Raw genomic sequence first — 22,819 nt, forward strand, 5'->3', positions numbered from 1 at the left:
TTTTTAGCTACATTTTTAAAGGTTTTATTATTACGTAATAAATATATATTTATTGTTTTTAATTTTAAATAAAAAGGCCCTTTAACAACTCTTATACTTTTTTTTTATTAATACATTTTTTCATAGCAAGTACTTCAAGTATTTAAAAAAAAAAGATCTACCCAATTAATATAAATTTTTTTCCTAATAATATTAATTTTGCAATAATTGAGTTTTTTCTTGTTTTCAGATCTGCCTTGAATAGTTTCAGCCATAAATGTTATTTACCCATATTAAGCTAACCCGGACTCATGGTACCCAACGATTTTAAGATCTTTTGGAATGAAAAGTATCACGACACAAGTAAGTGTCATTAAATTAACTGAAAACTAAGATACCTTAATAATTTTTTATAGTTTTTGACCCAAATTATTATTAATTTATTCTACGGGCCTATATTTAGTCTTTATTGCATTTTTCTTAAACAAGCTCAGAAATTATAGCTTGTTGCTTCATTCAGTAAATAATCTTATTTTTGTTAGGCAACAGAACCAATTCTTGTCAGTTGTTAAACAGCTTTTATAACATTTCATCCCACTAACGAATAATTTCTTTACAGATCTCGCGTTTGCTACCTGTCACCGAATTAGCATACAGTGCGAGAGAAAAAAAATATTAAAAAAAAAGGAACAATGGCCATGCCTAATTCGAGCATTGTCATACATACAAGAGGTATCAAGATAGGGTGTCCAAAAGAAGAATTATTATTTAACGATGATGCGATCCGAGAGCACCCTTTTGAACAGGTGTGACTTTTGAAATTGGATTAATGATATTGACTTCACCTGCTGTTTTTATGGTGGGAACAAAGAAGATGAATGTTGGTTTACCTGTAAGTATTTTTTCTATGGGATATTTTACAGGTAGAAAGAAAGTTATTTAAAGAACAGATTTTTCAGACACGTGACGTTAGCAACATTTCTTTGTATAACAATAACTTAATTTTTTTTAAAATTTAGTACATTAAATTAAGCTAATTAAAAGTACTAATTGGATGTAAAAATTTCTTAGTTTATTTATAAGAAACTCTTATTATTATGCAGGAAAATTCTGATAAATCAAATAATTAGTACATATAAAATTGTTTTAATTTTTAACAGTTATCAGTTTGTTTAAATTTATAAAAACTGCGATAACAAGAAAAATTATTTGAGTTATCCCAGTTTATCCTCTCAAAAAAAAAGATATAATATATAATAACTAAGGTATACACGTCAAGATACACGTACTTAAGTCATGAGTACGCCTTTCGATATCTGCTTGGTTATAACAGAAGAGAATGGAATTCAGGGTGACACGTAAAGTTTGTACTCTTCTCGACAGTTTCAGCTCTAGACAATACATGGTATATTATAACCTTATAGATAGAGTCTAATCATCCTTCTGAATGAACAAATATTTTTTCTCTCTCCTTATTCATCTTAAGACAGAATCAATTAGAATATAGAATAACTTTAAAACTCGAAATTTGGTTTAAAGGCTGCATTTTTTTTTGCGAAAAGCAAAAAAGTGAATCAAGTTATTCATAAAGAAATAATTTTTAGGATACAAGCCATATAAAATACAGTGACCGTCCAAAGTTCCGCATAAATTCGATAAAAATTAGAGACATGATTTTTTGAGAAAACACTCGGACCCGTCGATTTTTATTTTAAGTTGCGCATTATTTCACATAAATTTTTGTATAAAGGGTGGAATAAAAAAAATATATGACGTCATCGGTCATTTGTTTAAATTGAATGCTATATTTTTTATTGCATTTATGAAATATAGGCGAAATTCCAAGCAAGTTTTGTAGAACACACCTTACCTCAAAACTCAACTGTTTCCGAAATATTTACATTTAACCAACAAGAAAGCAAGTAAATACGTCTATTTACAAATTAAGATAAAATGGAGAATAAAATGCGGAAGCCGCAAAGAATAGTGTTTACCATACTGATACGATATTCTTACTAGAAGCAACAATACAAACAATTGTTCTAAGTCGTCAATAAGAATATTCAAATATATTCTTCTAGACGCTGCAAAGTGCCTAATATGTGCGCATTATTAGAATTTAATATTAAAACGTTTGAATATTATCACAAAAAAAGACTTTTCCAATTTGTTAATGGAAGATCACACAAACTCACTTTATTATATAAAAAGTTTTGCCAAAATTGTAAAGAAAAAAAAGTTAATAACAACTAATTAATAACAAAATTTGTATGTAATAAAACCATTTTGGTTTGGCAGTATGTGACTATCACTTTGGACAGGGAGGTATATATTGGAAGCATCGATGCGCAGTGGAAATACATTTCGGACTTATGCTTAATAATTCCAACTTTCTAACCCAACTTTAATTGAAGCAGATCGCTAACATTTTACACAATGTGCCCTAGGATATGAGTTTTCTTCGCAATTTTTCGAAGATATAACTAATACCGTAAATGTAAACACTAGTAAAACGGACCAAAGGCAACTTCCAATAACTTTAACAGAACCTCAAAGCTCTTAAGCGAGTAGAGAAGGTATGAAAGAAAATTATATGTCTGTGATTAATAAAATTAAATCAAAATTTTTAAGAATTTCCGATATTCTAGAATACAATGCCAACTTAGCTAATACCAACACACTTATAAAATTTCTATTTAATTTAAGGCAACTAAAAACTTTATTAAATTTTATATTATTTATTTGAACAGAATAACATAAGAAGATCTTAAAAAATTTATGTACAACCTACATCGATCGCTCGACGCAACGACAGAGGCTTACCTATTATATTGGAGTGGAAGAATCCAGGCAGTAAGACTCACTTAAATAGAAGAACAATCACGAAAAAGAAAACATAATATTTCCTTAAACATTCAAAACAATAAACCTGTGGCAAAAAACAATAGTACCTACTATGAATATAGAAGTGTTATTAGTACTAATAATATAAAAATTCACCTTTTGTAAAATTTGAAGAGCAAATTGATTGCAGGATATGGTGTATTATTTTAATTATTTTTAGGTAATTGACGAAGTGTAATAAGTCCAGAAAAGTCTGAAAGACATGTAAATTTCAGAAGAATGACTGACTCTATCAACTGTCTGGAATTAGTAAAATGTTTGTCTCCCACAGAGGTTTTATTTGATAAGCAATTAAGTTAGCATGAAGCATTTATATTTAATTTTTTGTTTCTTGTTATAATATGCATAATTTTATTGTGCATGAGACGCGGTTCTTTAGCGGATATTTTTTAACGGAATACTAAGGGAAAAAAGTCCGCGAAGCACTTCTCTTTATACAAAAATAATAAACAAACGTAAGGAAGGGCACACTATCAAATTTCAGATTTATAGGTTTGTAAGAATATATCATTCAAATGAATGTATTTCTGTTTCATATTACAAGAAAAATATGTTAATATTAGTAAAAGAACAAATAAAAACCACTTTGTTGCAATATTTTTACTCTTACCTACAAATTTAATAGACCAAAAAGATCTTAATAGCTGAACACGTATTTGTGACATTTTTATATGCGATGTTCTTTTACAAACCGTGTCAATACAAATCACACTTGTTTAAAATTAAACCTGCTACGTTGCTTTCGTATCTATTTTAAAAGTATGCTATCATAAAATGAATACGGAAACGAAAATAGGCTTCCTGGACACCCAGTATATTCTGCTACCCAACAACATCAACAAAAATTATATACATATTAATACAATTCGATATAAAAGGAGTGTTGAAAATAAACAGTATATCCAGTTTAATTTTTTTAAAGTTCATTTTTATTAAATGCTCAAAGTATGAGATACAGTAATTAATTATGTTGGTAAACTTTATACGTGAGAATAACTCGAGGTGAGGAGGGAATTGACAAAAAATATATTTTATGAAAAATAACTTTTCCTTGTAGGTATACTTAGTTTATTTTCAAGTAACTCACTTTTTGAAAGCGCTGTACATTCATATGCAAATTTTTAGTTATTTTTTTAAAATATCCTACTCAATTTAATATTTTATTAACTTCTATTTATTTTTTTTAGGTACTGCTACCTATAGACGATCCCAACATGGAAACTACAAGCCTTAGTCCAATGTCTCGAAGGGAAATACCAACGATATTAGAAAACACAAAGATATTTAATATCCAAAGGTAGTCTTGGACAAAATTAAGGGTTTGAAATACTTTAATCCTTAAACCAAACCATTTAAACAAAATTAACATAATTTGGTCATAATAAAATAAAATACCTCAAATAAAGCTCAACGTGGAGAAATTAACTCTAAACTTGAAAAAAAGAACCGAATCCACCGCGCTATTCCATCCCCTCTCCCGTAAATGCTTCTAGCAAGACTAGATGGGGTGGGGATAAGCGACTCACCCCTTACAACAAAAAAAAATTAGTTTGAAATCGCACCGTTTGTAAAGTCTTGAATATCGCGGCCGGGGTGGAGCGGAGAGAGAGGGGATAAGAATAAGGAAGGGGTAGAAGGAAACTGGGCGGGGCCAGGGCCGGTTAAGAAATCAATGAAGGGATCTGGTGGGTCGACAGCGTTTTTTCCTCTTTGGAGAAGGGGAAGAAATGAGATGCGGATATTTTTCTGAGGGGGGTAGGCAGGCAGGGATGATTTCGTACTAGCAAAGCGTCTTTATATTCCCGAAATGTAATGATAAAGAAGTTTTATGTATTTAGATACGCTATTAAGTTTTGCTTTTGTATGAGAGTTGAAGGTAATATTGAGGTAAATATATGCAGAAATGCAGTCTTGTCCTTTGCGGTTTTTATAAGCTGATTTAGGAGACTAATTTGAAATTCATAGTGGAAAAACCGATATAAGTTAATAATTAAATAAATAAATATAGTCTTTATTATTTATTTATTATAAATAATTTAAAAAAAATATAATAAGTTTAATCATAGACTAAACTCTTCTCAACCATACAATAAACCAATAATTATATAAGCAATATCCATACAGTCAATAAACAAGTAGCTAAGTACATGCATGAAGCATAGTAGCTAAGTACATATTAAAATCACTATTGACAACAAAAAAAGAAGCAATACTCATACAAACATATAGGGCATAGAACCAATGCAGATATACATTTAAACTAAAAATTAACGTTTTATTACGCCAGATTTATACAAAATTAGAGAGACAAGAAATTCATAGGAATAGAGTTATAAATTTTTACAGCATTATAGACAAATGAGCGTAGAAACAAGGCTGTTTTGTGTTGCAGTAGTATTAAAAGATTTAAATGACGTAAGTTTTTGAATGGATTTCTCTTCGATAAATTACCCTATTTTTGATATTCATCGGGGCATATGTATTTATCAAAATGTTAACAACACATGTAGAAGAATTAAGAGTAACACGATTTTATATCTTCAACCACTGGACGGGCCTATACATGTGGGAGATGTGGTCAAATTTCCTTCCGCATCTCCAGGCATAGAAAGTAAACAAAACCACAATAATTAAATATAGAAAGCACTAAAGTTTCACACAAGATTTTACATATATCTTTATTTATTACGTGGCGGTTACCATAAAAAAGTTTTAGTGAACTATAAGTTGCTTGAAACAGAGACTTTAAATGCGGCTTAAATCTAAGATCACAGTCGACTATGACACCTAAATTACGAATATGACTAACAAAAGGTAACTCAATATTATTGATATAAGTACTCATGTTTTCACCTAGAATTTTTAATTGATTACAATTTCCAAACAACATAACAGTCGACGTAGTTGGATTCAAAACAAGACTATAAGCTCTTGACAACTTTTCTAGTATCGTAAGATCATTGTTTATGTTTTCCATAGTCAAGTAATAATTTTTTATGATTAAAATGATAGTAATGTTGTGTGTCATGTGCGTATGCTTATACTTGACAAAACTTAGGAGCATTTAAATTATCCGCAGTATACAGGGTGTTTTAGAGCTATGGGATCAAACTTATAGTGGTTATTCAATAGAACAGTAGAAAACATTTGAGCATACGAACCTATGTCCGGAAAAGTATACTAAGATGCGTTCAAATGTAGAAAGACGGTGAATTGGCTAAACAGGATTTAACCCTGAACTACTACCGACACATTTTTATTACGTATGTACTACTAATGGATCCTTAAAACCCATAATAATAAAATTGCCATAAAATCAATAAAAAAATCTTTTATTCAAAAATTTAAAATTACTTGGGTATATTACAGTACATAAACCGAAAAAGACCTAAAATTATTTTTCAGAACACTTAGGGCACAATTTCTTGCAGCATTGATTGCAAATGGGCAACTTACATATGTCACACTAGATAGCAGTATTCCTATCCTTGTTGGTGGAGCATATGGCACACCTTTTTCTTTTGCTTTTTTCAGGAGGTACTTGAGGCTGCTCAGAAACTAGATTCGCAACCTTCAAAAGTTCAGCAATGAGGATTCGTACATTTGAGTGCACCTTCTTGTTGCCATTCTGAGTCGCAAATGTTCATCTAATTATTGCTTCCCAAGAGTTTTGATAAATGAGTATCGTTTTATTTCTTTACCTTTTGATGCAAATTGGTACAATACTCGAGAATTTACACCTGCAATGTTCAATATAGCAAAAAAAATTGCCATTGGCCAATGCTTAGTTCTTCTGGATACTAAATACAACGCACATTTCGCATCTAATGTGTCAACTCTAGATTTTGTTTCAATATAAAAATTAATTATCTCCGGCTTTTTGGTTGTTTCGTTGACAGAATTGTCATGATGCATGCTAGAAAGTAATATAACGCTTTTACTTTTTTTTGGCACATAGCTCACTATAGTGGTTAAAGAAGTAAATCCAAACGTTGATGAATGAATTGCACGTTTTCGGTTCGGTAAAAATTCAGGTGGTACAGATTTTTTATTTTTTCGTAAGGTTCCCACGTACGTTAAACTGTTTTTCTTGAGTTCGTCGACGAGTTCCACTGAACTGTACCAGTTGTCCCCGGTGATGTTCCTGTTGGTGCCTTTAACACAAGCCTAAGAACCACTCTTCTTGGATTTGATAATGTAGGCTTTTTGCACCATTAACTTTTATTTCGGAATTGGCATAAATCTCTGCATCTACGAGATAATGCGTTTTAGCGTCAGCCAAAACCTGCACTTTAATTCCATATTTGGCAGGTTTATTCGGAATATGCATCCGAAATCTACACCTTCCTCGAAAGGTATAAGCATTTCGTCTACAGTTAGGTAAATTCCCGGTGAATAACATGACTTTGATCTAGCTACAAACTCATCAAATAATTCCGACACAGCGGCCAACTTATCAGTTTTTACTCTTTCTTTTCGGGTTTCTACATTGTCAAATCTGAGACAGCTCAATAAAAACAAAAATCTGGCCAGATTTAAAGATGGACTGAAGATATAACAACCCAAAAAACGCCTTGATTTCACACATGTTGGTATTTTCAGTAAACGAAGGCCAAAATTTAGTTTATGACTGAGCAAGCCTTTTAGACTTTTTATAGTTTTCTCTGGTGGAGGTTATCTTCAAATTCGTAAAATCAACTAGCTTTTGTATCATATCATTAGAAATTAGTAGACTCCAAGCATCCACAGGCTCTCGTGGAGGATTATTTCGAGCAGGGCCAATAAGACCAGGCAAGATAGTAACCAAATTATGAGCAGGGGTCCTATCTCTAATACCTGCTATTTTTGATAATTTGGTATTGTCTTTCCCATACCAACTATTCCTAATGTGCAACTCTTCTTCTTCCGAATCGGAGTTTTCTCGCTCTCTTTCGGAATTGTGGTCGCTCAGTATTTCATTGTCCTCTTCATTCTCGTCACTCTCTTCAGCCAATCTTTCTAGTTCCTCTATCACAGCTTCTCTGTTTGGAATACCAACGGATACTTTTCTTGCTCGAGCCCATTTGGTTTGAGTCTTCCATACTTTCCCAAAAGTCTTCTGTCTCGGATTTTTCTTAAGGCATTTTCAATGCCCTAGAACTATATGCCATTGCGTTGCATTTACCGAAAGAGAGTAAAAAATACATTTTATATCTATTAACTTACACCTTATGGCCACTAGTATCTATTTTTGTGAAATAGATAAATACCTTGCTAACAACGAAATAGATACTTTTAAACCAATAAGCAGTTATTAACTTGTCGCGTATTTACTACTGATGGGTCCCCAGGACCCAGTAAACACTGCCTTCGAACCTCGCCGACACAAACGAATACTGAAGTATGAACCTATGCCGGCGAAATTACGCGTATGGTATTGTGGAGGAGTACCGAGACATCGAGTATCCAATGTTGCCAAACATAAAAAATATACCCTATTTAAAAATAGGATGGGTTCTCAGGACCCATCAGTAGTAGCTACGGGTTAATGCATTTAATTTTTCCTTTTGTACATAATATAATTATAATAATTATTTTAAATGTCAATGTTTAAGAATTCTATAGATGATGATTTAAAAAAATTTCGGCGCTTGTGTGTTGTTATCTTTAAAAATGATAATATTGGAGCAGTTTATTGGCCTTCTAGGTTACGCGATTTAAGGTTGCTATTTTTTTTTCTTATAGGGACATGTAAAGTCTTAGGTCTACGAAACTCCAGCAGAAACAGAACAAGACTTAACTGGACAATTTATAGCAGCATTTGAAATCATTAGAAACGAGCATCAAATTTTTAGTCAAGTCTGCCAAATTCATGTGCGACGTTTAAATCAGTGTATTCAGGTTGGAGGAAGACATTTTGTATAATTAATGGTGACAATATAATGAGCAAAAATTGAATGCATTAAATCCTTTTCACCGTCTTTCTAAATTTTAACGCGTCTTAAGCCACATCAGATGCCTGCAAAATCATAGTTCTGAAACACCCTGTTTATTAAAAAACAGCATTGGTCCGAGAATAGACTCTTGTGGAACGCCTGAATTAATATTCACTTCATTGGAATAGATACCGCTTAAAAAAACTTTTTGGTAACGATTAAGAAAATAGAATTTAACTAGGTTTATCGATCTTTATTCAAATCTATAGTAGTGAAGTTTACGACATAGCAACTTTTGATTTATCGTGTCAAACGCCTTGTAATAATACAATAAAATTAGTACACTTATTGCTATCATAAGGAGAAATTATATTATGTATAACATTAATTGTAGCGATAGCGCTTCTATACCCCTTACGGAAGCCATACTAATTATCAGGTAAAAGTTAGTTTAATCTAAAAAAAATAAAAATCTGGTTGTACAAAATTCTCTCAAAAATTTTAAAAATTGTAAGGAGGATGCCTATTAAGCGGACATCATTTAGTGGCATAAGATTTAATTTCGTAGCTAAAGAAATACCTAAAATGCCTTCAAAAAATTAGGACAATATTCAGTTTCGATGCAGCAGTTGTGTGTAATAAATTTATCGATCAAGGGGCACTTTAGAATGGTTTAGCATAATAGAGTTTATCCTCTCAGCATTAAATGCGTTTGTTTTTATGTTATTTAAGTTGTTTTGAGCTTCTTCAACCGTAGTTTATTTAAAGGAAAAATGTAGGTGATCCACAACTTTGTTGTTCTGTAGAAATCTAATTCATTTGGCATTTCACACGAATTTTGAAGACAACTTAAAAAAATAATTAATATTTTCAGGATAAGTTAAGTTACTAGGCAGATTTTTTCTTTTTATGAGTTTTAGTATTTAAAACTGATAAGGTTGACAATAATTTTTTCTTATTTTTATCTTTAGTCATAGAATCAAGAAATTTCCTTTTTAATGCATACCATAAAGACAACTAACTAATTGTCTTTAGGGAGATTCTTTAAATAATTTTTTGGTATAAGTCTTGAGTATGAGTATATTTACCTTAGAGCTTTCTACATATACTAAGATTTACTTAAAAGATTTAACGCTTGTTTTCTGCAAACTCGTATACAATATTTTGCTCTTTTGGTTTTATAAAAATTTTAACAACAAACAAAAATTGCTCAGAGTTATTATCAAAATTGAAAATTGTACTTCTTCCACACTTTACTCCTTTGTATCTTTCTACCCCAAGAATTAACGTACTAAATATTTCACCAACCTATAATATATGTAATATTTACAATAAATATAATCTGTCATATGTCGTGTTCTTGATCACTAAGAGTAAGTATTTTTGTGAGTGGTTCTTTTTTTAGTTTTTTTCTCCGAACCCTATTTTTTTAGGAATTTAATTAACACAATGATAAGTTATTTAACTCTTCAATAACAAAAAAATAAATAACCAAGGATTTTTTTTAGCTTAATAAAGATAATAAACTCACCCTTTAAAACTCGCAGCGAAACGGTCAAGTAGAAATAGAAATTTTGGCCGTATTCGTAATTTGAGAGACAAGTCGCGGTAATATGATATAATAATAGGTACGAAACCTGTTTTGCTGAAAACTAAGCTTAGAAGCAAAATTTAAGATTCATAGAATAAAATATGAGATGCTGTAAAATATTCATCCCGTGTACCTTGACTTTGTTGGCGTAAAACGACATGGTGTAGAATAAACAAAAGAGAAACGTCGCGTCGGTAACTGCGGGGCGAAGGGACGAGTAACGAAAATTTAATAGTAGAAACGCGTTGCTGCGTAAATAATTGTTAGGAGTATTTTGTTATTCCTAGTTTTTAGCATTACAAAATGTTAACATTTATTTTTTAAACTATTAATTTCTATATTTCTTACCATTGTTATGAAGTAAATAATTAGGCGATACTCAACGCTAAATCAGTGTATATAAGGGATACATTTGCAAAAACTAAAAAAACTCTTACAACTCTTTTATTTCTTAATTTAGCCATAGCCTTTGACACCATTGCAAGAACGTATATTACTTTAAATTCAAATTCAAATAATTTATTCTTATCATAAGAATTTAATAATAATAATAAATTAATATTGACATAATATTATAATTGACATATGGACAAAATAGGATTCTTTCGCAATTATACAACCGAAATCAATAGATTCATTTAAATGTCCTATTGTAAAAAAACCTTTGAAATTAATTATTATTAACAAAAACAAATAATGAAAAAATAAGAAAAATAAAAGAACAAGTAAGCCAGGAAACATGCAGAGCTGCTAACATATTTAGTACTACAAGTATAAACAGGAATGTGAACTTGTGGAGTAGTACATCGAACAACAACTACCCAGGTGCCCTGTTACATCGACATTGAGATGTATACAATTTTTTACTTAATAATTGTCTTGTTCTCAGTTTTTAACTTAAATTTTTTTAAGATCATAATTTTCTTTAAATCACACATATAAATACCCAAAGCTTATGCTTGAGCTTACTCCTATAATAAAGAGTCTTTAATAACTCTTTCAAATTTAAGAAATGATAAGTTTTTTAAACCCTATTATAACCCATTATACATTTTTATAGAAACGAAGCTGAAAGATTGTTTAAAAATAGTGAACAATACAACATTGATTATTTGCTAAGCATCCAAGCCTCTCTGAATTCTAGGCAGTATCACATTTTTTTGTAAGCATAAAGTATTATACGTGTTACTTATACTATACGTTTAATTGATGGTGCTGAGTGAAAAACTCATGATGCTCCCTTATTTGTGAAGTTTAATATCATGTTAATGTTCTTGCTGTTCTTCCATAAATTACTGATATTTATTAAAAAACATGAAAATAACTATTGTAAGAATAATGCTTATTTCAACACAGGAATTGAGACTTGTTTTAAATCGTACCTCAGCATTCTATAACAAACCAGTAACATGTTTGACTGTTCAACAATGTCAACTCCTCTGACATTTTTTCCTATACAGATCATTACTTTATTAATTCATTATATTTCTAAAAACTTTCAATTAGTAAACTCAAATTTGCAAAGCATTATTATATGCTAAATCTAACTAATGATTATTAGTCCTTGAAAAACAACTAAAATTTTATTGGTACTTTAAAACAATGATCACTAAATTGTTGCATTATGTCAACTAAAATATGTATATTAATTCGATAAAAGCAAACAATACGGTAATATATCAAATTAAAATATTTCTATTTCGGCATCTATTAATTATAGTTTATTGCTTGATGATAAATCTTTAAAATCGATATAAAGCTGGGCAAAATTAAATTTTACTCTGTGTCGAAATAAATTTAATGTCTAACAGAAAATGTCCATATTGGCCTAATGATTATATGAATATGATAACCTTTAATTAAACGTTTTATTTTTGAAATAAATTTAATTAAATTGCAATTTCTAAGAATAGTAATATATCAAATATGTTAGTTTTTCATATCCGGTAGCATTATAGCATTTTTTGGTTTCATAAATTATTAGGGGATCGAATTATATCGAATAACTTTAATTAAATAGACAAAACATATAATTAACATAATGCATTTCATAATTAATAGTTTTGGAAATAAAATTTGTTTAATGTTAATTAGGAAATGAATAATTTGAAACCCGAAATCAATATAGAACGATATTTTGTTTATTCAATAGTTTAGATACAAAATAAACATTTTAAGGAAATTTATGTAATATATAATTCTCATAAACTAACATATGTAACAGACTAAGACAGGATGTTAAGTGCCTTGGAAGGTTTTAAGGAAGTTGGTACTGTATATACTTCTTTAAGGCATTTGATCAGATAAATCATTGTATTTTTTTAAATTGGTTTTAGCATGGTTTTATTTCATTTGATTAAAACATTCTTGACACGTCATTGAGAAAATCGTAAAATTAGTTAATTTCTAGTATAGTCTATTAAAATTACCTCAAAGTATTCCACTGGATGTTGCATGCCATTTTTTAAATTTGTAAACAACATTATTTCGATTACTTTTAAAATAGCATGGCTTTTGCCTTTGCCAGGGGTTTAAATGTTTTTGGGATAACAAATAGCCTAGTTGAGCAACTACTTTTGCAAGATGACCTAGATAGACTTGCCTTATTAGTTATCACAAAGGTGAAATAAAAGTTAAAACTTACTATGAAAGAAATGATTAATTCTTAAAAGATATCCCAAAAATTGGAAAAATTGTTCAAGCAAATTTAGTTTTAGTAAAACATAAAGTATGCAACTGTTAAGGGTGTTTAGTGTTTTCTGGTTCGGTCTAAACTTGAATAGGCATTAATAGTATTGAAACGATTCAATCGAAAGGGTACAACATACATTTGTAAATATTGATGCATTTGGATAAAGTATTTGATAATAGTAATGTAGGTTTTTTCTTTATCGCTAGAGATATTATTGAGATCTTTTAGGAAATAAAAGTCTGAATGGCAGAACAACAAAAGAAAGAGTTTAATAAATAATAAAAAATCAAGTACAGTTAATAACCTGAATAATAAAGTCTGATGATAAAACTTGTTTTACATAAAACCCGCTTAATTAACTTCACACTAGACGACAGCGTCTTATTATATTTACGTCTTCGATTTATTTTAAAAATCCGTCTTAGTTACGTCTTAATTCGTCTTTAAAATACTCAAAATTATAAAACCGGTAGCCGTCTTCTCCCGTTATAATTATAAAGCTCTTGCACGGTCAAACCGTCACACAAAAATCGTCTTTTTTGGTGATCCCGCGACTTTACGTCTTAAATCGGCAGATTAGATCGACTTTTTTTCTTCAAAGACTTCGACTGACTGCCTGTTTTTCGTGTCCTCATTTTTTAATACGTATTAAGTACTGAATCAGCTTTTTTATTATTCCCCTTTAATCGCCGTCGTACCGTTGACAGAAATCAAACGGGTTTTTGAGTCAGTAGTTTCCACAGATTCGGTTTGGTAGTGTCAATTTTCTGAGAACCTTAAATATTGTTTTAACAAACGCAAATTATATATCACATCATCATTTTGAAAGAAAAAATACTTTTAGAATATAAAGATAAAGAAAAGCTTACACTAACTGATTATGTTATTTTAATTATAAAAAAAATACTATCCTACAGTAATATTAACGGAAGTTGCTAAACATACACCTTGCATCTTCCGTTCTCCGCTATCTTGAAGGCAGAGTGTGAAAATCAAAGTACCCAAAATGGTTTTTTTTTGTACAGTTTTCATCTAAACTAGTCATGCTTTTTTTGTGCATCTAACATTATTATAAATGAAAAAACATTCATGAAATTTTAATATTCGTTTCAATGTTTCTTGGGGTTTAGCCAAACCCATTTAAAAGTCATCTATGAGAGATAGGAAATAAACAAATATGGTCAATTCTTGGTTAGTAGCTTCTTTTGTCTGATGTTGCATTGACCCTTTGTACACCATTTTGCTGGTAAATAGGGGATATTAATAGATGCTTATTTTCCTTCTCTATTAATCAGCTTCTCTAACAATAAATATTTTCTGAATATTAAGGAAATCTTATTATGACCCCATTTTCTATAATTCTCGTATACCGTAGAATAGATCTTTTTATTAAAAAAAAATTAATTCAAGAATGGTCAATAGTTCAACGACCTATAGAAAAAAACGAAATAAATTTAATTCTATTTAATCATGTCCATTTAAGTTATGCACTTACAGTAAATATTAGTTGTAATTAAAAAACAGTTTGTAATTACCACAGCGTTTACTAAAATAGTAATTTTTCATACAACTTCTCGTGAAAAATATCCTTAAATTAAATTACAAATAACATATTAAATATAGCAAAATCAACACCATAAATCCTATTTGATTTGATTAAAAAACGGCGTGTTTAACACATAAACCGCACGGATTACTCAATTACCGTATAAATGGAGTGAAAAATGACCCTCTGCGTATAAAAAACCGAGGCAAAATTACTTTTAAATTGGCAATTTTAGCCCCGGATCTCTAAATTGAAAAACTCCATAGTAAATTAGGGAAAAAAGGTTTGAGTTGCGGACTTAAGAGCCCTACCTGCTCTTCAGACCTAATCCCTCTTAGGAATGTGATGACACTAACAAATTTTTATAATTCTTTTTCATTCTTTTCTGGTCTGTGTTAGTTATTTGGCTTCGTGTAACCCTCGATTCATAAGTATTTTTGTTTGAACTTCGCAACGGCTTGAAACTCTTCCCCTATGCGTTTTTTTTTCAACTTTATACTCAATTCTACAAATATTTCTGTTGCATTTGTTTAGGCAGTCTTTAACTTTGAGTTGTTGTAGTATTGATACATTTGTTTGATGTTTAACCTACGATAATTTTAACATGAGGCGGCATACTTACTTATATCTTAAAAGTCTCTATTTTATTTTTGTTTACTTTCTCCACGTTTTGAATGTTGGATGCAAAAATTAGTGTTCTTAACAGCCTTAGTTTTGTCTTTTTTTTTATTTCAATTTTTCCAAATTGCTACTAGATTCATCATAGCTGTTCTTACAATAAGTTTTTTACGTATTTCTCGGTCACATCCTCTTTTGCTTAATATCACAGTTCGTTATTATGAGAGAGATTGTTTTTTACTACTTCGAAGACCCAAATTCTTTAATGTTTTGAAGATTTATCTATACTCTGTTAATTTTTGTCTTACTCCCATCAAGTTTTAGCACATACTCCCTGCTTTTCTCTATATGTTTTTCTGACTCGATTAGGTTATCCATGTCTCAAGTTACTAATTTTTTGACCTCTAATTGTAATTCCGCTCCTCCATCCGTCTAGTACCTTTCTCATAATGTCTTGTTCACTGTAAATATTAAACGGAGTTGGGGAATTAAGCATATAACAATTTATGATCGGATTCATATTTTGCTTTTAATATTAATTTTACGTTTGTAAGGCATGCTTTCTATCTGTTTCTAATCAATAGTCAATTTTGTTTGTGTATTGTCAATTTGGTTGTGTAATGTTTGCAATGTTTGCAGTGCTTATTGTTTTCGCTTGCAAAATCTGTTAGATATTTAACTTGGCTTTTATTAATATCTTAGTTATATTTTCTTATTTTCTCCTTTCTTAGAGTTAGAGTTACCCATAATTTTGAATAGTTCTTTAGATGAAATATTTCTTATTCTGTTTTCTATAGAGCCCTATAGGTATATAGTTTGAATTTTTTACTTTTAAACAAATTGAAAAAATTGCAAAATATTTTTGAAATCTATAGTTAGTTAAAGGAATAAGTAGACAAAATAAGCGATCAGATTAGCGGCCAAATTATTGTTAAAGCATAGAGGCTTTAGATAGTTATTGTTTTAACAGTATAGAAATATTTACTCTTTTTTAAGTAAGTCAGAGATCTTAGTTTTCAAAGCGATCCTCTTTAGTCTGAGTAAAGCAAAAAACTTAGTTTTGTAAAACAAATTAAAAAATACGTTCCTATCCCAGAATCAACAGTTCTTTTAGTTACTTTTTGTTAAAATAAGGTTAAATTATATCAGCCAAGAACTTATGAATTTTTCAAGATGGTTGCATTTAAAAAGTACTGTTAGATGGCCATCTAAATCGTCTATCCTGGAACCTCTTGATTTATATTTGTGCTAAACTAAAATCATTCAACTACAGTTAGCAGTTAACAAAGAGCTTTCTAAAGCCTAAGCTTAAATAAATAGAAGTTAAACTATTTTTCTTTGAAGAGTTGCTGGGACTCTTAAGTTACCAGTCCGATCAAATAATTAAAACCCCTTTCCTCTTGAGTTTTATACCCCGGCACGCGCCTTTTAATTTTTATCTCTCTCTTTCGAGCGAAGCCCGTTCAACAAGTTGTTTTTTTAACTGAAACAAGACAAATTATCCCATTTTGGAGGGTGAAAAACGTGCTAAAAAGTTTGCGGCTAAACCCTGTTCAGAGCTTTTTAGCCTTTCGGGATTTTTTCGGCACTGATTTACGGGGTCGAGTGGATTATGTTCGGGATTTTTTTGTAATTGATGAGGGCCCGTTTTTTCGGGATTTTCTCTTCATTTAACGTGATTTACGATAAAATATGCAAGCATCGTTTAAGGCTTTATTAATTGTATCAACTTAACAGGCTCAATTTACTTATGTATAATAAATGCAAATTCTTGAAAAATAAATCTATTTGTATGTGCATGTGTTAAAATCTTTTTCATAAGCAAAAAAAAATCTCACAACGCAGAAAAATCTAATATTCTGATAATGGCACTGAAAATTATCAAAACGTTGATAGGACTTATCTTCTAATAGCCTCACCTACGTTATAAAACTTGACAAGTAGTTTGTGTATAACAAACACTAAAAGTGTATTTCCCAATTTTAACCCTAGGCGTCCCAAAATAGTAATATTTTATTGGATCCCAGAATCGCATCAAAATTGGCCCTTTATTTTTGTAAAATTTTTATTTGAAAAAATATAAGAATCATAATAAAAGATGTTTTTATATTTTGCTTCACGTTTATTACAAAAACAAACAACTAAAACTTTTCATTCTAAATACACATACCCAAAAAACTTATGAAAAAGAATAACAAACTAAATATTTATTTTTATTTGTCTAAAAAATCACATAAGTCCTAATTCTTCATCCTCGTCTTTTAAGCAATAGGAGCATACTACTGTTTTAGAAATTTTAATTTCTGAGTGTGTGGAACAAACAAATTTTTGACACTTCTTTTTGTCACATTTTGTGGAATATTTGTTATCATTTCCCCGGCACTGAAAATATCTACATCTTTTTGCGCCTGCGTGGGGATTGGACTGCTTCTTTTTTACTGGAACTCCCGTAGTTTCAATAGCCTCATGAATTTTTTCTGCTTGCCAAACAATATTATCATGGGTCAACATGTTACCTAGTTCTTCTAAGAAAAGTTTCCTTCTTATTTTCAAGTTACCATTAGAACTTTTCCACTCTGGGTTTTTTGTAATACAGATGACAAAGGATTAAAAAATAAACCTAGAGGGCGTCTTGTACATCTTCTGGAAGAGTACTTACGTACAATTTTATCCAAGTAATCGACACCACTTTTTGTCTCATTATAGGAGGTTATTATATCAGGTTTAAATTTCAAATCCTCCTTCGCAATGTCATGTTGGTGATGCATTGAAGATAGCAGTACTACAAATTTTTTGGGTTTCGTTACGTAGGACACTAAAGTAAGATTTCGTGTGAAAAGAAACTGTAAAGAATACGTTGCTCTTTCGCGAATATCCAGTAAGCACTTTGGCAGGTCTTTGCGAATTTTGCGGACCGTCCTCACAATTGTTAGATTCTGGGACAAAAGATCTTCTGCTAAAGTCATGTCGATGAAAAAACTATTAGTGGTTATATTTCGTTCACTACGATACCAGTGGCTTGCTAAAATTTTAACAACTCGAGGTCCTTGATTCTTTTCTACTATTCCATTTACTTTTCTTAAATACACTTCGAAATTGCAGCAATAAAAATTTTCAGCATGACAAAGGGCCCATACTTTTATACCATATTTGCCCGGTTTATTTGGTATGTAAACTTTAAATGAGCAACGACCCCGGAAAGTTACCAATTGCTCATCAATAGTTCCAAAAGCTGAAGGATTGTAAAATTTCTTGCAATTCTCAGCAAATACCTCAGTGATCTCACGAATCGGAGCAAGTTTATACTCCTTTTTTGTCTCAGCCCTTGTGGATAGATCATCGAAACGAGAGTGACGTAAAATGTCAGTGAACCTATTTCTGGATATAGTAGCCTGATAAATAGGCCTGGTGAATGCATTGTTTTTAGTCGACCATAAACTACGTACACGTTCTCTTGATTCTCGAAATCTACCAGTAAGAATTTCAATTCCAAGGAAAGCGAGAAATTCTGTAGTGTCTGCCTCAATCCATGATTCCATCTTGACTTCATGACTTTCATTATAGGTGTTTATAAAGTCTTTAGCTTTTTTGTTTGTGTATTTTATAATAATATCTAATAAATCATTAGAAAAGAATAGCTTAAAACAGTCAATGATAGAATTTACATCTTTGCTTTTATCTGTGAGACCTTTATTTTCTTGCATGTTCTGGATTTTCCTGTTTTATGTGCAACAGTATACCAAGTGCGATTATCAACATCGTACGACTGTTTATAACTCACTAGTTCGTCTTCTAATGGATCAGGTAAATATATTTGTTCTTCTTCTAACTCTTGAAATAAAAGATTGCCGTCATGTATCTAAGGCTCTTCATCCGAGCTGTCCTCATCATCTGACAAATCACTAAATGCCTGTTCCAAAGGTATTTCGGTTTCACAATCGTCATATGAAGAATGCATCAATATTTCGTAGGGTTCCTTGTCGGATAAACTCGTATTTTTAGACCACATGGCACTTTATTATTTATTATTGAAAAATATAATAACCCTCTCACAGTATTAACAAAGCAATAAATTGGAAATAGACGCAACTTATCTTGTTTAGATCTATAAAAAAGGGAGTTATAGCATATACCTATTTATCCCAAAACCGGATCGTTGGTGACCCATCCATCATTTTTTGAAGAAAAAATTAGTTTTTTCTTAAATTTTTACCAAATAAATATTTGGTTTGTTTATTACATTGTTAAGATAAAATTTGAGAATTCATGGACGGTCACTGAAAAAAAAATCAGGGAAGCAAAAGATATTTTAGGATTTTTAAGTTTCGGGTCATCGAAGACCCATATTCGGTACGGCGAGAGCTAAAAAATAAATTAACGTGTACAAAAAAAATGGTGTTGAAAAATTTGCATCCCTGATCTATCCATATAAAATGATATAACCTGATTTAGTTTTTACGACACAAAAATTTTATTTTGGCTTTGAATTTAAGTTGACTGTGGGTAGCTAATATGCCGTTGTATAAATAAGTTTATACCCTTAGAAAAGCCAATAAGGCTCCATATAATACACCAATATTCTAAATAACTTCCAATATATGCACTATAAAGAATTGTTAAAGTTCTTACATTTTGAAAGCCATGAGACTTTCGACCTACAAACCGTAATAATAAATTCACTGTGTCTGTTAAATTTTAGTTTGGGATCAAAAATTACTCCAGGGTCTCTGTGACATTTCATACACATTTGTGACACTCTTCTTAAATCAGACTCAGTGATTTTATAACTGTACATGAATGAGTCTTTCTGCTAAATGATATAACATAACATTTGTTAATAATATACAGTGCTTTCATTTCAAAACGATCCACCCTTAATAACTTTCTTAAAAAAAAAAAAAAAAAAAAAAAAAAAAAAAAAACACGTCAAATTAGATATACAGGTGGACGTTTAATTATGCATTTACTGAAGTTCTGTCAATCACCACCTCACCTCCAGCTAACCTCACTTTAATATGTCAAATGGGAACCCCCATCGTGTGATACATTATAGTAAGGAGCGTAAAATTCTCTATTCAACGGTACCAAAAAAAAAATGAAATCGGTAAATGTGTAAGCAAATAGTTAGCGAAAATGTTTAGAAATAATGAATATTTTATTTACGTCAAACTTTGGTATGTCAAATGGCTACCCCATGGTGTGATACATTATTTTAAAGGGCATTCATTATGCTCTCAATGGTTGTAAAAAAAAATAAAATTGATTGACCAAGAAGCAATTAAAGTGTAAATCGGTAGGGTAGAAAAACAAATTTAATTAGTTTAACAAATTTATTTTATTAAATGTTCAAAATGCGCGCCATTATTAGCAAGACAATAAAAAAGCCTATTTTCAAACTCCTTACGAACATTGGCAAGGGTCTTCCCGCTAATTTCTCTGCAATCTTGAAATATTCTATTTATTAAATTCTCAATACTCTCAGGTGGGGTTTTATAAACTTTGCTTTTTAAGTAGCCCCAAAGAAAAAAGTCTAGTGGGGTTAGGTCCGGAGACCGCGCAGGCCATTCGATTGCACCACGTCTGCCAATCCACTTTTCTCGAAAATTTTTATCAAGCCACTTTCGAACTACCAAAGTGTAGTGCGCGGGAGCTCCATCCTGCTGAAAATGTATATTATTTTCATTTAATAATATAGCACTATGTTGATCTACTTGATTTTCCATAGATTGGATGATGGAAGGGTATATTGCATTTTCTAAAAGGTTTAAATAAATTTCGCCAGTCAAATATTCTTCCAAAAAAAATGGCCCGATTATTTCATTCCCATAAATTCCTGCCCAAACATTAATTTTTTGGGGATATTGGGTATGGCCTTCCCGAAAAACATGTATATTTTTATTATCTCAGTATCTACAGTTATGTCTGTTCACCAGGCCATTTAAAAAAAAAGTATTAATTTAAAATACCAAAGTTTGGCGTAAATAAAATATTCATTATTTCTAGACTTTTTCGGTAACTATTTGCTTACACATTTACCGATTTCATTTTTTTTTGGTACCGTTGAATAGAGATTTTTACGCTGCTTACTATGAGGGATCACACAATGGGGGTTCCCATTTGACATAATTAAGTGAGGTTAACTGGAGGTGAGGAGGTGATTGACAGAACTTCAGTAAATGCATAATTAAACGTCCCCCTGTATATCTTATTTGCCGTGTTTTTTTTTTTTTTTTTTGAAATTTATTAAGGGTGGATCGTTTTGAAATGAAAGCACTGTATATTATATTATATTATTTAATATATTATCTAAATATTTTCTTTTGACACTCAATTTTTTAAAAATTATGTAATCATCTGCAAAAAACAAAACCAAATGACTTATTCATAGACTTTGGCATATCACTAATAAGAATATCACAAACAAAAGTCCGAGTTTCGAGTACGCATGAATACGTTGAAAAGAGTTCAGACGATGCACTCCTATAAATCACGTTTTGTGTTCGATTGTTTACATATGATTTTAATAAATTAATAGTTTTTCCGAGTCGTAAGATATATAGTTCTGAGTTTTCTAAGTCCAAACCAAGAAAGCCTCTGCAGAAGAACATCCTGGTTAACCAGATCGAAGGCTTTGAAAAGATCTGTATGTATTATATCAACTTGCAATTTACTGTCTAAGGCAGAATCCAAAAACCAGAATTAAAAGAAGCTAAATTTGTAACTGTTGGTCGTTTTTTTTTTTCATGAAACCATGCTGCTTCTCTGCAATATTCAATATTTTATTGAGAGTACATATTAATGCCACAGGTCGGTATTCTAATTATAACTTCCTATATTATAATTTCCAGGGGCTTACCAAAAGCTCCTTACATGCCTTAAATACATACGGCAAAATTTAATCAGGTCCGCACAATCTTTCAGGTTTTAATTTATAAATTGTTTCTAAAATATCGTTTTGACTAACCTTATTTAAATTTAAGACAGTGAAAATTTAAAATTATTTTCAGCAATACTATTTTCAGCCAGCTGGTTACAGTATACACTTTGAAAATAACTTGCAAATGCTTGAGCTATGTTAAAATTTTCATTTGTTTCTTTGTCCTCAAAGGTCATAAAGTTCGAGGTTCGTTTTTTTAATATTTTCTACCTATCTCTAAAAAATTGTTTACCTCAGAGTTTTTACCATTTTCAATAGTTAAAATATAATTTTTATGTGCAAGTTTGATGTCTGCTATTAGTTTTGATCTAAGATGCAAAAATTGTTGTATATAGAAATCATTGTTTAATTTTTAATTTTTAATTTTTAATAATATTCTTTACATGGTAAATCTCAAATGATACTGTTGATAAAACAAGAGAGATACTGTTTTTTAATGTGCTTTACAAATGGATCAGACTCGCAAATAATACCCGAAAATATTTCATAAAAATGCTACTGTTCATCTTCGGAGCGTTTTGTTTTCGAGTCGGCTCTTAAGTGAGTCCACATCTACACACTTTGTAATGCTGATAATAGGTTCGGGACCTACTGACAGTTTCACGAATCCCAGCCTAGCAAGGAAGTCGACTCGTTA

General features: G+C 30.7%; 1 long non-coding RNA gene across 1 annotated transcript; it reads left to right on the forward strand.

Annotated features, from left to right (window-relative positions):
* Positions 1 to 228: 228 nt before the first annotated feature.
* On the forward strand, positions 229 to 4,197 carry LOC126738960 (uncharacterized). The gene is made up of 3 exons (XR_007661499.1): positions 229 to 342; positions 599 to 871; positions 4,071 to 4,197. It is a non-coding gene; the product is annotated as an uncharacterized LOC126738960 (long non-coding RNA).
* The last annotated feature ends 18,622 nt before the right edge of the window (positions 4,198 to 22,819 follow it).

This window comes from Anthonomus grandis, chromosome 7, assembly GCF_022605725.1.
Source record: "Anthonomus grandis grandis chromosome 7, icAntGran1.3, whole genome shotgun sequence".
NCBI lineage: Eukaryota > Metazoa > Arthropoda > Insecta > Coleoptera > Curculionidae > Anthonomus > Anthonomus grandis.